Source organism: Oryza brachyantha, chromosome 4 (genome assembly GCF_000231095.2).
Source record: "Oryza brachyantha chromosome 4, ObraRS2, whole genome shotgun sequence".
NCBI lineage: Eukaryota > Viridiplantae > Streptophyta > Magnoliopsida > Poales > Poaceae > Oryza > Oryza brachyantha.
Genome location: NC_023166.2, coordinates 7655751 through 7668082, shown reverse-complemented (window position 1 = coordinate 7668082; position 12332 = coordinate 7655751).

The window sequence follows — 12332 nt, the reverse complement described above, 5'->3', positions numbered from 1 at the left end:
CGTGTTTGAGTGGCAGGTCTTTGTCAAAGAAACGTGCCGGATTGCGATGCAGACGATCTTTGAGTAGTTGGTGCTTCAAGGGGAAGGTCCTGTTGAATATATAAGCACATGAAAATTTAATCTATCACATAAATAAATCATGACATTATATAACAAAAGCATGCAACACATAGATCAATCAACATGAACAGATTTAATCTAAACACGTATGGAAAAGAGCTACACATGAATAGGTTGAACAGATATAAAACTAGATTAAACATAATTAACCTGTACCGAATATTGTTCCAAGGAGGATTGGGCGCAACACGGACAACTCGTGGCGTAAGATGTTAACGACGGCGAGCCGCAACTGATCAACGAGGAAGACGAACCATCGTGGACGAACACAAGCAGTCACGCGGAGCGTTTTTCAAAAACCTTATTCGCATTCTCCTGGTGTAGGACTTCATGAGTGTAACGGTTCTGGAGACCTGCTCTCCTGATCGCCGGTGCACGCCGCTGGAGGGGATGGAGTAGACGACGGTGGCAGCGCAGTACAGAGGAAAAGACAAATCCTAGATTATTTTCACGTGTGTTTGCAGAGAGATAGCGGTTCGGTATATATAGAACGTGTGATCAGTACACATATCATATCGCAACCGAACCGGATAGGCTGCGCGTAACCTATCTGGACTCTACGCTATCTCACGCATGGAAAGATCCAAAAAGTTTCCAAAACTAACACCGGAATTTCCGTTTGTTGCAAAATAAAAATACAAAAGGAAGCCATGTCTACACAAGCATGAGGAGCCAATTTTGGCATGAAACCATTCACTTTCAAGCACCCGCCCCGTGCCCAAGCCAGGCGAGGCGAGCGAGAGCGCGCATATGTTCCTCTATTTCTTTGTTGCTAAAGAGACTAGAGAGCACTTTTCTGTTTTAAGAGGTCTCACCCTCATAGAACTAACAAGGTGTTACTAAAGGTTCACGTGCATACTTCTATGAGGTGGACTTTTGTGATTTTCTACGAATTAATCCTCATATGGACCTTAGCCTATTAGCCAATTCCTAACAGGTCCCATTACAATTACAATACTTCAAAACCTAATGGGATTTAAGCCTTCTAATGTTTTGTGCTGGCGTGGCCACTCGCGCGTGCTGACGCGTAGTCCCGAGTGGACTGCTGTTTGCTTGTCGTGACCTGCAAAGTGCATGCCAGCCAACATGTACGTTCACCCTTTTCACGAAGAGACAGAGACAGGGTTTACCATCCCACGGTTACCGTGGGGTCCGCGAGGGCATGATTTCGGTAAGCCGCGGTAACTGAGTTTAAATTTGAGGAAATTTAATGGAAAAAATATATGTTGTATAGGTTAATATATAGTGTAGTTTTATCAAAGAAGTTTATGAAAAAAGTATATTTTCGGCGTAATTAAAAATCATAAACGAGAATTTCGGGAAACAAAATTAAAAAAATAGCATATTGCAAATAATATTTCATAGGAAGATGGTTAAGAATATTTTGTTGTTGAGTCATTATTAATTTGCACTAGACACTAGGGTGTTGAAATGCAAATATACAACTATGGATATATGAAAAATATATACAAAGAAAAATTATATGTGCACGTTAGTAATAATGGGTAGTAGATATAGTTGTGACGCAGTAATCAAAATGAAGTTGTTGTTACTTATTATTGGTGTGAATTATTTGTTGAAGGATGATATGATGGTGTATGTTTGTATGTTGCAATATCAAGAATTTAGAAAATGTCACGTGAAAATTTTCTTCTTTTCCCTAAAACATGTTCTATTTTCATATTTTTTCTATGTCACAACTCACAAATATAGTCACAAAATATTTTCCTATTTTTCATGTATTTTTAAAGATTTTTTAATGTTTTTTTGCATTTGACATCACATCCGCGGTTTCTCCGCGGTAACCGTGGTTTCGGCTGCAAAAACCGCACGGGAAACCACGGTTTCCGTCGTTGTCATGTGCTTTTTCAGCAAGTACTTACCGCGTTACCGCGTGGTTTTGAATTCAAATTTTTTGTTTTCAAATTCGTTGCGGTTTTTGCGGTTACCTTGCGGGATCCGTGGGAGCGTGGCGCCGCGGTTTTCGTGGAAAGAATGGTAAGGGGAACCCTAGACAGAGGACACGTGCCTTGCTGCATGTTTGTATTTATGCGTGCATATGCCATCTTTCTCCCTTCATTTTTATACTATGTCTTAATCCCTATTATGAAAGGTTGATCTATTCAAAGATGAAGTAAAAGTTTCTGAAAAAACTTAATGTGGCAAGAGACATGTGTTGCCAAGCTTGATAGCACAACAGGTTTCGTGCGCAACACACGCCTTGCCCTCTCAGTATAATAAGTTCTCACAAAAAAATTGCAAAAGAAATCATGCTACAATAGTTAGGTACTTATCTCACCATAACAAGATCCTCTGACGTAAAGTCAGAGAAACTCAGGAGACTGACATATACCCCATGAATGGTGAGGCTTATATGTTAGTGATAACGTTCCTCTGACTTTACGTCGGATGATCCGCTTCCAATGTCACCTCTATGCACCATATGGTCCACCTGTCATGCGAAGGGCAGCAAATCAAGGGCATGGGAAGCAACTAATAGATTGCAAATGGTATACTAGGAAATGATTAAGAGAGAAGCTTTACTCAGACTATCTTCTGCCTGCTGCTTCTGCCTGCTGCAGGAGGGCTCTTCCTTCTTCGGCCTCCCTGCTGCCCAAACCAATCTATTGCTATTTCTCCAAACCAGCAGTCCTATTGGAAAGAGAGTATAGCAAAGTTTGGCATGAACTCTCACAAATTTGAAGAACGAAAATAATGCAGACATGATATATGAATAATGAATCAACGAAAGTTGCATCAGTAGTTGTTGGCACCGTATGTATTGGAAGTTGGAACAAATATAAATTAATGTGTGAAATGGACACAGGATTTTTACAACGGAAAAGATTAGGCCAAGTGGCCAGACAAAACCAGTAAGACCAACAGGTAGAGCTGGGAATTGGGCTGTGCTTTCATGGGTCGGCCCAAGACATGGTGGCCTGGCACGATAGAAAGCACGACACGACCACGGGCTAGGCTTGGGCCTGGAACACAAACATGTTGGACGACACGACACGCCATGATTATTGGGCCGTGGTGGGGCTGACACGGCCCAAAAGAGACATGAAACATTCACGCCAAGACGATTTTCTTCCTGTACCGTGCTACCATAATAGGATGATTTTATTTCTACGCCTCTAGTTCGGTGCTTCGACATGACACGAAAATGGTGGATTAATGCCTTTGACGTATGGGTCACCATAATATGACATGACAATACGATAACAGACTAGACAATCTTTACTAGGCCGTGCTTGGGCCGGCACGGCCAAAACAGACACGATATGCTTTTGGGCCGTGCTTGGGCCGTGGCATCACCCTTGCGTGCCGGCACGGCATAGCACGATGAGCAAGTCGGGTTGGGCCAGCCTGACTAATTTTGGCACGAAACCTGACGGGCACGGCCCAAATCCCACCTCGGGAACAGGGAGATGAATTGGATTAGTAATCCTAGAGAGGATTTGGTCTTTTGTGACTTTTTACTGGATAAGCTAGGACAAGAGAGGCACGTTTTGGATGGTTAGAGTCCTGACTATCCAAAAGGAAAACATGACGATATGGTGAAATTTTCTGCATTCCTTGGGTGCTTCTAAAATTGCAGGAGCATCCAACTAGGAGCAATTTCCAGTTCAGCAGAGAAATGCACAAGCTGGAGCACCTGGGAGGCATGCCAAGATATAACAACAGTTCACCTGTTTAATCCTACGCCATCTTTACCATCTTCAGCGGGAGGCCAGCTGTCAGCCGTGTACAGAAGGTGCGCAGCATGCAACAACACAACCCAATTCTTTACACTAGCCTGCGACCTGCTCTGGTTATTACCTAATTGGTTAAAATCAACGGGTGCATTCAGCTAAGAGTGAACAAATAGGTTAGTAGAGAGCACATAAAAGTATATTCTAGCACCGTGATTTGCCAAGGCAAGCAACGAATTAAAACCGTCCAGAGTTGAATGTGCTAGCTCACCTCCTCTTTGGAAATTTATTATTCATCCATTATCAGAGGTGGGTTTCGTTTGGTTTGCCATTTCATATTTAGGTTTCGCCACAATACCGTTATCAAACAACGTCACTCTGCCAGTTTGCCATTTTCTCCTCTTTTTTTTTAGAATTTGGAAATGTTTTCTCTGTTTTTTTTCATATGTTGTGACGAGGACATCACTTCTTCGGATAAACACAACAATCCTCTGTTGGTCGTTGAAGGTCCAATCATAAGAGCTCGCGTGTCACAATTGAGTTTACATGTGAGCTCGTTCCTAAGTTCTTCTGTATATGATTTTGAGAATTGATTGCTACCTAATGATTATAGTATGATTAGGAGCAATGGGGAGGATAATTGTCGCACCCGGAGTTTTATCCTAAGCTTAAATTTGTAAAAGAAATTCGTAAATAATAATTAGCTTAATTAACCCAGGAAAAATCACTCTAAAGAGATTAATTTAATTAAATCGTGGTTTCAAATCGATTAACGGGATTTAAACTTAAATTGCAGAAGTATAAAATTTTGCCCAACAATTAATTTAAAATTCGGCAAAAGTTGGGCTTTCCTTTTTCCCTTCTTTTTCTTTCTTTTTCCCTTCCTCCTCGAATTGGGCTGAAGTCCAATTTGCCTCCCTTCTTTTCCTTCTTTCTCCTCTTTTCTTTATTCCCCTTCTTCCCGAGCCGGCCAAGCCGAGCCAGCCCATCTCCCCGCTCGGCCAGCCTAGCCGAGCCGGCCGCTCCCCTCCGCGCGCGCCCTCCTCCCTCCGCCTGGGCCGTCGGCCCAGCTCGCCCGCACTCGTGCCTGCGCCGCGCCAAGTCCGAATCGCCTCCCCTCCGCGCCGGCTGAGTCCGAGCCGCCACCGAGTTCGCCGTGCCGCCGCAACGGTTGCCCGCAACGGCTGCCGCCGAGTCCCCGCCGCGCCCGACTCGGTCTCCAACCGCCTTCCCGCCCTAGCCGGTGCCTCCTCCCCTATAAAACCCCCTTGTACGAGTGCCTCCGCCGCCCTTTACCTGTCCGCCCGAACCGCCGCCGCGCCCTCCTCCGCCGCCGTAGTCGATCTCGCCGCCCGCGCCCGACCACCCTCGCCGCCGCCGATCGATCTGCGTCGCGCGCCACCGCCTTCGAAAACCGCCTCCGTCGTCGCGTGTCCTGTTCCGCCACCGTCGCAACCACGCCTTCGTCGTCACCGGCGGGTATCCCCAGCGCCCGCGCTTCCTCACCACCCGGCCGCCGTTGCGTCACCGCCGTCTCCGCCGCCGCCGATCATGCGCCTCGCTGCCGGTCGTTGCCACGGGACCGTGTCATCACCTCCACCTTGTCCTCGCCGTGCTTCCTCTGCCTTCGCCACCGTCGGTAAGCTTCCCCTCTCTTCCCTCTCCCTTTCCCGCTGCCGGCGCCGCCGAGTTCTCCCCTCGCTGCCGTCGCTGGATGCCGTGGGTCGCCGAGAGTCGCTACCAGACCGTCGCCAGGCTCCACCGTCGTCACGCCACCCGCGCCTTCCCGCGCTTCACTGTGATTAGTCAAACCTTTAATAACTTGTGTAAACTGGTTTTCACTTGGGACTACTACAACGTGGTGTAACGTTGAGTAGTGGTTGGGCCTGTCATAACGTGGTGTAACGTTGGAAAGTGTTGTGTATTTTACAACTGTTATTTACTTATTCTTTAATTTATTTAATTATCTATTTTCATTTTAATCTCTGTTATTTATTTAAATGCTGCTTTATTGCAACTAATCTTAGCCTGCCCTTGATGATCCTTATGCATCATTTATTACCCTCTTTTCCGTGCTGCTTGTTGAGTACGGTGGTTTGTATTCAGCCTTGCCCTTTCCCCCCTCCAGAGTTAGAAGTGGAATCCGATGGAGGAGACTTTCAGGAGTGAGCTGGTCTACCCGTCGAAGCTTTGCCTGTGGACTGGAGCCGTACCCGCTGGAGCTAGTCTACACTACCTTTCCGCTGCATTTTCGTTAGAATAAGTTTTATTTTCAGTTGTTCCTAAGAACGATGGTTATGTAATCAACATTGTCTATTTGTGTACCCTGGCTGGTCCTGGACAGGGATTTTATTACACAATTAAGTTCAGAAATTCGTGTGAGAAATTTCTGGGTGTGACAAGTTGGTATCAGAGCCTCCTTTGATCGTAGGATCAGGTCAATGGAAACCCTAAGAGCCCTCTGCTTTTCATGTTTGTGCATTGTTTGTGAAAGTTAGAGTGCTTTAAAAATGGGTTAGTGCTTTTCAAAAGCGTGAGTCATTTAAAAAGAAAAACCCCCTTTGGTTGAAAAGCGTGAGTAAATTGATTTATGGGGTCAAACTTTGTTTACTTTGTTTCTTTTATGATTTATTTATCTTGAAATAAAATTTTGCATCTATTGATTCTAAATCCTTGTTGTTCTTTAGATGGCCAACCACCCCTTGTTCCACCGTGGAAATGGAATGGCTGGATTCGTGGCAGAGTTGGCAAAAGTGTCCTTCACGGCAGGATACCCCTATGAGCTAGAGTACACTATAATCCACCCTCTCGAAGGCGAGTTTCCCCACCGCGTCAGACTGGAGCTACATGGAATCCCCGGTAACCTTCTTAACATGGAATTGGAAGGAGCAGGAGGCTCGCATGAGCATGCCTGCCACGAAGCCGCCTACAGTCTGATGACAACGCTCTGGGCCAGGCACGACCTGACGTTCCGTCATTCGGCTTACCGTTATCACCCTGGTCGTGGACCCAATTCCATGGTCAGTAGGTTTCGGTCTTCTCGGAGAGAGCAAGACCCTACCTTCAGTAGGATGTGCACGGTGCTGCAAGGCCTCGACTAGATGCATCGTGACCTCCATGAAGCGTCCAAGGCCCTGAACGACGCCAAGCTCACACAGATCGTCCGTCTGCAGGATGAGATCGATCACCCAAAGAAGAAAAATGCTAGACTCAAGGGACTCCCGGAGCCCGGTGGTACGACGCTTCGCCTCACAGCAAGGAAGTGAACCCGTAGGCCACCAAGAGTTTAGTCCTACCCTGGTGCCCCGGATGAACCAAGACCACTGATGCAGATGATACCAACCTCCCCAACCCCAGTGCCCGAGGAAGGTGTCTCCCCCTTCAGCACTGCAAGAAACCACAATGGCACCGTCACAGTCTCTAGCAGCAGTGAGTCCGCCTCTGGTAAAGATGAAGACGGTATCCCTTAACAACTCTAGGAGTCGTTCCGAAGATGAGGAAGAAGATCCGTCCCCTGCCGTCGACCGTCGCTCTCCCTCTGTGCACTAGACGTTGCCTTAGCTTCGTTCTTAGTCGTCGTGTGTTAGGTTTGGTGTGTTAGGTTTGCTTCGCTTGGGGCTAATGGTGAACCATAGCAGTAGTGGGGTTATGGTTGTACCGCTAGGAGTTGTGTGGTTTTTAAGCATGTTTCTTAAGCAAGACAATTACAGTTCATTAATTGAATAAAGCCCCGGTTTGCTTAGCCATTTATTTTTCTTCTTTCTCTTTCCGTTCCCTCCCGCACTTGCAGATGGTGAACACCCGCAACGGCAACCGCGACACCGACCACTCCAGCACCGAAGGACCTCCCCCACCTTCTCCACCAGAGAACCCATCACTCGCTCAGATCCTCGCCAGTCAGACACAGATGCTCACCTTAATGATGCAGCAGATACAACAACAGCAGCAGCATCAGCAAGTGCTACAACAACTCTTGAACCAGCACCAGAACAACCAACAGCAGCATGGACCACCCCAGTGTAGTCCAAGTTGCCAGAGTTTCTCCATGTTTGTGCCCCGACCTTCTCAAGCACCACCAACCCCATGGAGGCAAATGATTGGCTCCATGCCATTGAGAAGAAGCTCAACTTGCTACAGTGCACTGATTAGGAGAAGGTCTTCTTCGCTACACATCAACTGATGGGTCCTGCCTCTGCTTGGTGGGATAATTTCTTAGTTACTCGCACTGCTACCACGGAAGTGACTTGGGCGGAGTTCTGTCTCAAATTCCGCAAAGCTCACGTCCCTGACGGAATAGTCACGCAGAAGAAGCATGAGTTCCGCGCATTGCAACAAGGTACCAAGACGGTGATAGAGTACCTTCATGAGTTCAATCGCCTAGCGCGATATGCCCTCGAGGATGTCCGCACACTGACGCCGAAAGACAGGAGAAGTTCCTTGGAGGTTTGGATGATGAGTTAAAAAAGCAGTTGCTTTCGGGCGACTACGTCAATTTCGAGAAGCTAGTCGACAAGGCCATCCGTCAGGAGGACCAGCACCTCCAGATGGACAGGAAAAGGAAGACCTCTTAGTTTAGGTCAAACCAGCCGCACCCACAGAAGCCCGGTTCCATCCTGACCCTCACCCTCCAAGTCAGCAGCACGGACAATCGACCTTTATTGTACGCCAACACCGTCCCTACAACCCCAACAACTTCAACAACAGTGGCTCGTTCCCAGCGTGCTCCACCTCAACGTGCTCTTCCTGCACCAGCTTCTCGGCAACAGAATGCACCTCCACCGATAGCTCAGCCTCCTCCAGCTAGGAAGGATACAGGTTCTAAGCCTGGGGTGTGCTACAACTGTGGCGACCCAGGTCACTTCGCCGACAAGTGCCCAAAGCCGAAGCACAGCGGGCAGAGGTTTGTGCAAGCTCGAGTCAACCACGCCACTTCAGAAGAAGCACAGGCCGCGCTAGAAGTAATACCCGGCCGCCGCTGCGTCACCGCCGTCTCCGCCACCGCCGATCACGCGCCTCGCTACCGGTCGTTGCCGCGGGACTGTGTCATCACCTCCACCTTGTCCTCGCCGTGCTTCCTCTGCCTTCGCCACCGTCGGTAAGCTTCCCCTCTCTTCCCTCTCCCTTTCCTGCTGCCGGCGCCGCTGAGTTCTCCCCTCGCTACCGTCGCTGGATGCCGTGGGTCGCCGGCAATCGCTGCCAGACCGTCGCCAGGCTCCGCCGTCGTCACGCCACCCGCGCCTTCCCGCGCGGTCGCTTCCCGCGATCGGACGCCATCGTCGTGCGTGTGGCACGCCGATGGTGTCCGATCGCCGTGCGCCGTGCAAAGCCGCCGCCCCTCACGCTGCCGACGCTCCCGCTCCCCGGCCGTCGTCTCCGCGCGCCGCCCCGTCGCCGTTGCCGTGGGCCGATGCCGTCGCCGGCCGCCACGGGACTGAGCTGACGCCCGCGCCTCCCTCTATTTTCTCCTCACCGACCGTTGGTCCCCACCGGCCGGGTCCCTTCTCTCCCTCCCCTCTCTCACCGCCGGGTGGGCCCGGCTTGTCAGCCACCCGCCGGCCCTCCACCCTCTCTCCTCCCATGGGGCCCCGTTGGTCAGCCCCTCATCCTCCCATTCTTCCACCGACAGGTGGTCCCCACCCGTCAGCGCCACCTCCCCTCCGTTGACGTCAGCAGCCCTATTAATTGCGCAATAATTGATTTAGGACTTTTCTGTTTAGTTAAAAAACCTAGAAAACTTCTAAAATTCATATCTAATTCATCTAGTCTCCGTTTAGGCCCATTCAAATTTCATTAAATTCATAAAATTGTCAAGAATCCATTAAAAATACTTTCTTTTACTGTTTCGGTAGAGTTTGTACCTGTTTTATTTATTTTTGTGCTTTGTCGCTTAGATTTGGCACCCGCCGAAGCGCCGGTTTTCTTCGAGATCGTTGCCGAAGTTCCCCAAGGACCAGAGCAAGGCAAGTGGCACTCATCTTTGATCATATTGAACCTATCATTGCAAATTCCCTGCTTTATTTATTTACTGTACTTATTTTTCGGGTAATCCTTATTATTTTGCCGTTGTTTACGCAACTTTATTCATGCTAGATCAAGGGTAACTTGACTAGAGTTAGGCCTAGGTTAATGCTTAGCCGTGCTTAGATCAAGTAGCTCATGGGATCATTTAATAATCATGATTAGCTCTGAATAGCTGTAATAATGATTCATTACTCGGTTCGGGTTGATGCCAACTAAAATATTGCTAATGGTGGGTCGTGGGTGCTTGTTTTTGAGAGTCGCGCCCATGACAATTAAGGACTGGTTCACAGGAAACCCTGGAAGTTATTTCCGTGCTAACCACAAGCCAGAATAGGCAACGGTGGGATTTGGAGTGTAATTGAGAACTATTCGACGTACCCAGGCTAGGGTGAGCGTGATGGAGTATGGATGGGAGTCGTGATGTAACGATGGCCTATGCTGCTTCCGGATTCACCTAGGCACAAGAGGGGGCTGCCCGACTTGGTTTAAAGGAGGGGGCGAAACCTGAAGTGCGATGTGATTGAATAGGGAGGGTTATGTGACGGGTCCTATCATAGTTCCCTTTCCGGTATGCCATGGTGGCATGGTGCACGTTCAAGTGTATTGGGACTATGTGTTGTGGGTACAGTAGTACACCTCTAATCAGAGTATAATCTATTCAAATAGCCGTGCCCACGGTTACGGGCAAACTACCAGCTTCACTGTGATTAGTCGAACCTTTAATGATTTGTGTAAACTGGTTTTCATTTGGGACTACTACAACATGGTGTAACATTGAGTAGTGGTTGGGCCTGTCGCAACGTGGTGTAACGTTGGACAGTGTTGTGGTATTTTACAACTGTTATTTACTTATTCTTTAATTTATTTAATTATCTATTTTCATTTTAATCTCTATTATTTATTTAAATGCTGCTTTATTGCAACTAACCTTAGCCTGCCCTTGATGATCCTTATGCATCATTTATTACCCTCTTTTCCGTACTGCTTGTTCAGTACGGTGGTTTGTACTGAGCCTTGCCATTTTCCCCCTCCAGAGTTAGAAGTGGAATCCGATGGAGGAAACTCTCAGGAATGAGCTGGTCTACCCGTCGAAGCTTTGCCTGTGGACTGGAGCCGTACCCGCTGGAGCTAGTCTACCCTAGCTTTTCGCTGCATTTTCGTTAGAATAAGTGTTATTTTCAGTTGTTCCTAAGAACGATGGTTATGTAATCAACATTGTCTATTTGTGTACCCTGGCTGGTCCTGGACAGGGATTTTATTACACAATTAAGTTCAGAAATTCATGTGAGAAATTTCTAGGCGTGACAATAATGAAACACTTATAGAGGGACTTAGATGTGTAGACTAGCAAGGAGGTCCAAGTTAAGATAGAGGCCAAACCAAGTCGACTTCAAGTAAGATTCGAAGTCCATGACCAGCCTACCCTAAAACGAAAGCACAGGTCACATACGTTCTTGGATTTAGGCGTTTCTTGTATGGATGGAAAGCTAAGAAGATATCTTTTCTAATGGTTCGGGTCGAATGTCAAAATTCATTACAATTCATTAGGAATCAACCGAACAAATTGACGTCCAAAATCTGTCCTGGTGTTGTGTCGCTGAATTTTGTGCCTTTAGGCCGTGTATCGGGTTGGAGTCTATTAGGGTTGCGTCAAGGGGTATTTGCACGACCCCGCACTATATATTATTACCCACTGCCATAGTTAGGGTTTGGGTTTTGGTTAGATTAATTTGTCTAGAATAGTTTCGCTAATCGTTCAGTTTGTGAGACCCAACCTGTGAGTTTAATCATTCATCTTCAATTTAATTGCAATCTATCTTGTTCTTGTTTGTGATCTTCGATTCATAAGCATGGATTAGCCTTCTCGACGAGGTCAACTGAGTTTCAACATGGTTGATAACTAGAGGAGGTGTGGTGCTGCGATTGCAGGGCTCGATAGTGTGTTCGCTGACAAGTTGGATTGAGTTGTGTCATGACTCCACCAAATTGATTGTATATCAGAACCTTTCGGAAGATCAGGAACCCTTTTCCATATGACGTTGTGTCTGTTTTTCCCTTGTCATTGCCATTGCAACGAGTGCCAAGGAGGCGGCATCGACAGGTCGACGTCATGTGACCATTCCCTGGTGGACAAAGAGCTAGAGTCCTACCTCAGGAACGCTCGGTCGCACGGTCCCAGCGGATCAAGCAATTACGCCACCTCTCTGCAGATGGCCAGCAGTAGGAGACAGGGATGCAGGCACCTACAATGCTCTCGTTAAGGTTCTCCGTCGATGAGCAGCTCCCCGCATATGGGCTACTCTTGCCAACCTTCGTCGGCGCTGCCTCCGTGCTTGTCATTGGCGCCCACTCTATGCACCAGTTGCTTAGGTTCGAGTCTCCACATGCTTGTCCTCGAGGCCCGAGCATGCCTCGGTGGCCATGTCTACTCATGTCATCTTGGCGAGGCCAGGCTGTCGTCGAGCTCGCCACCAAGATGCACAAGTATCTCACGGC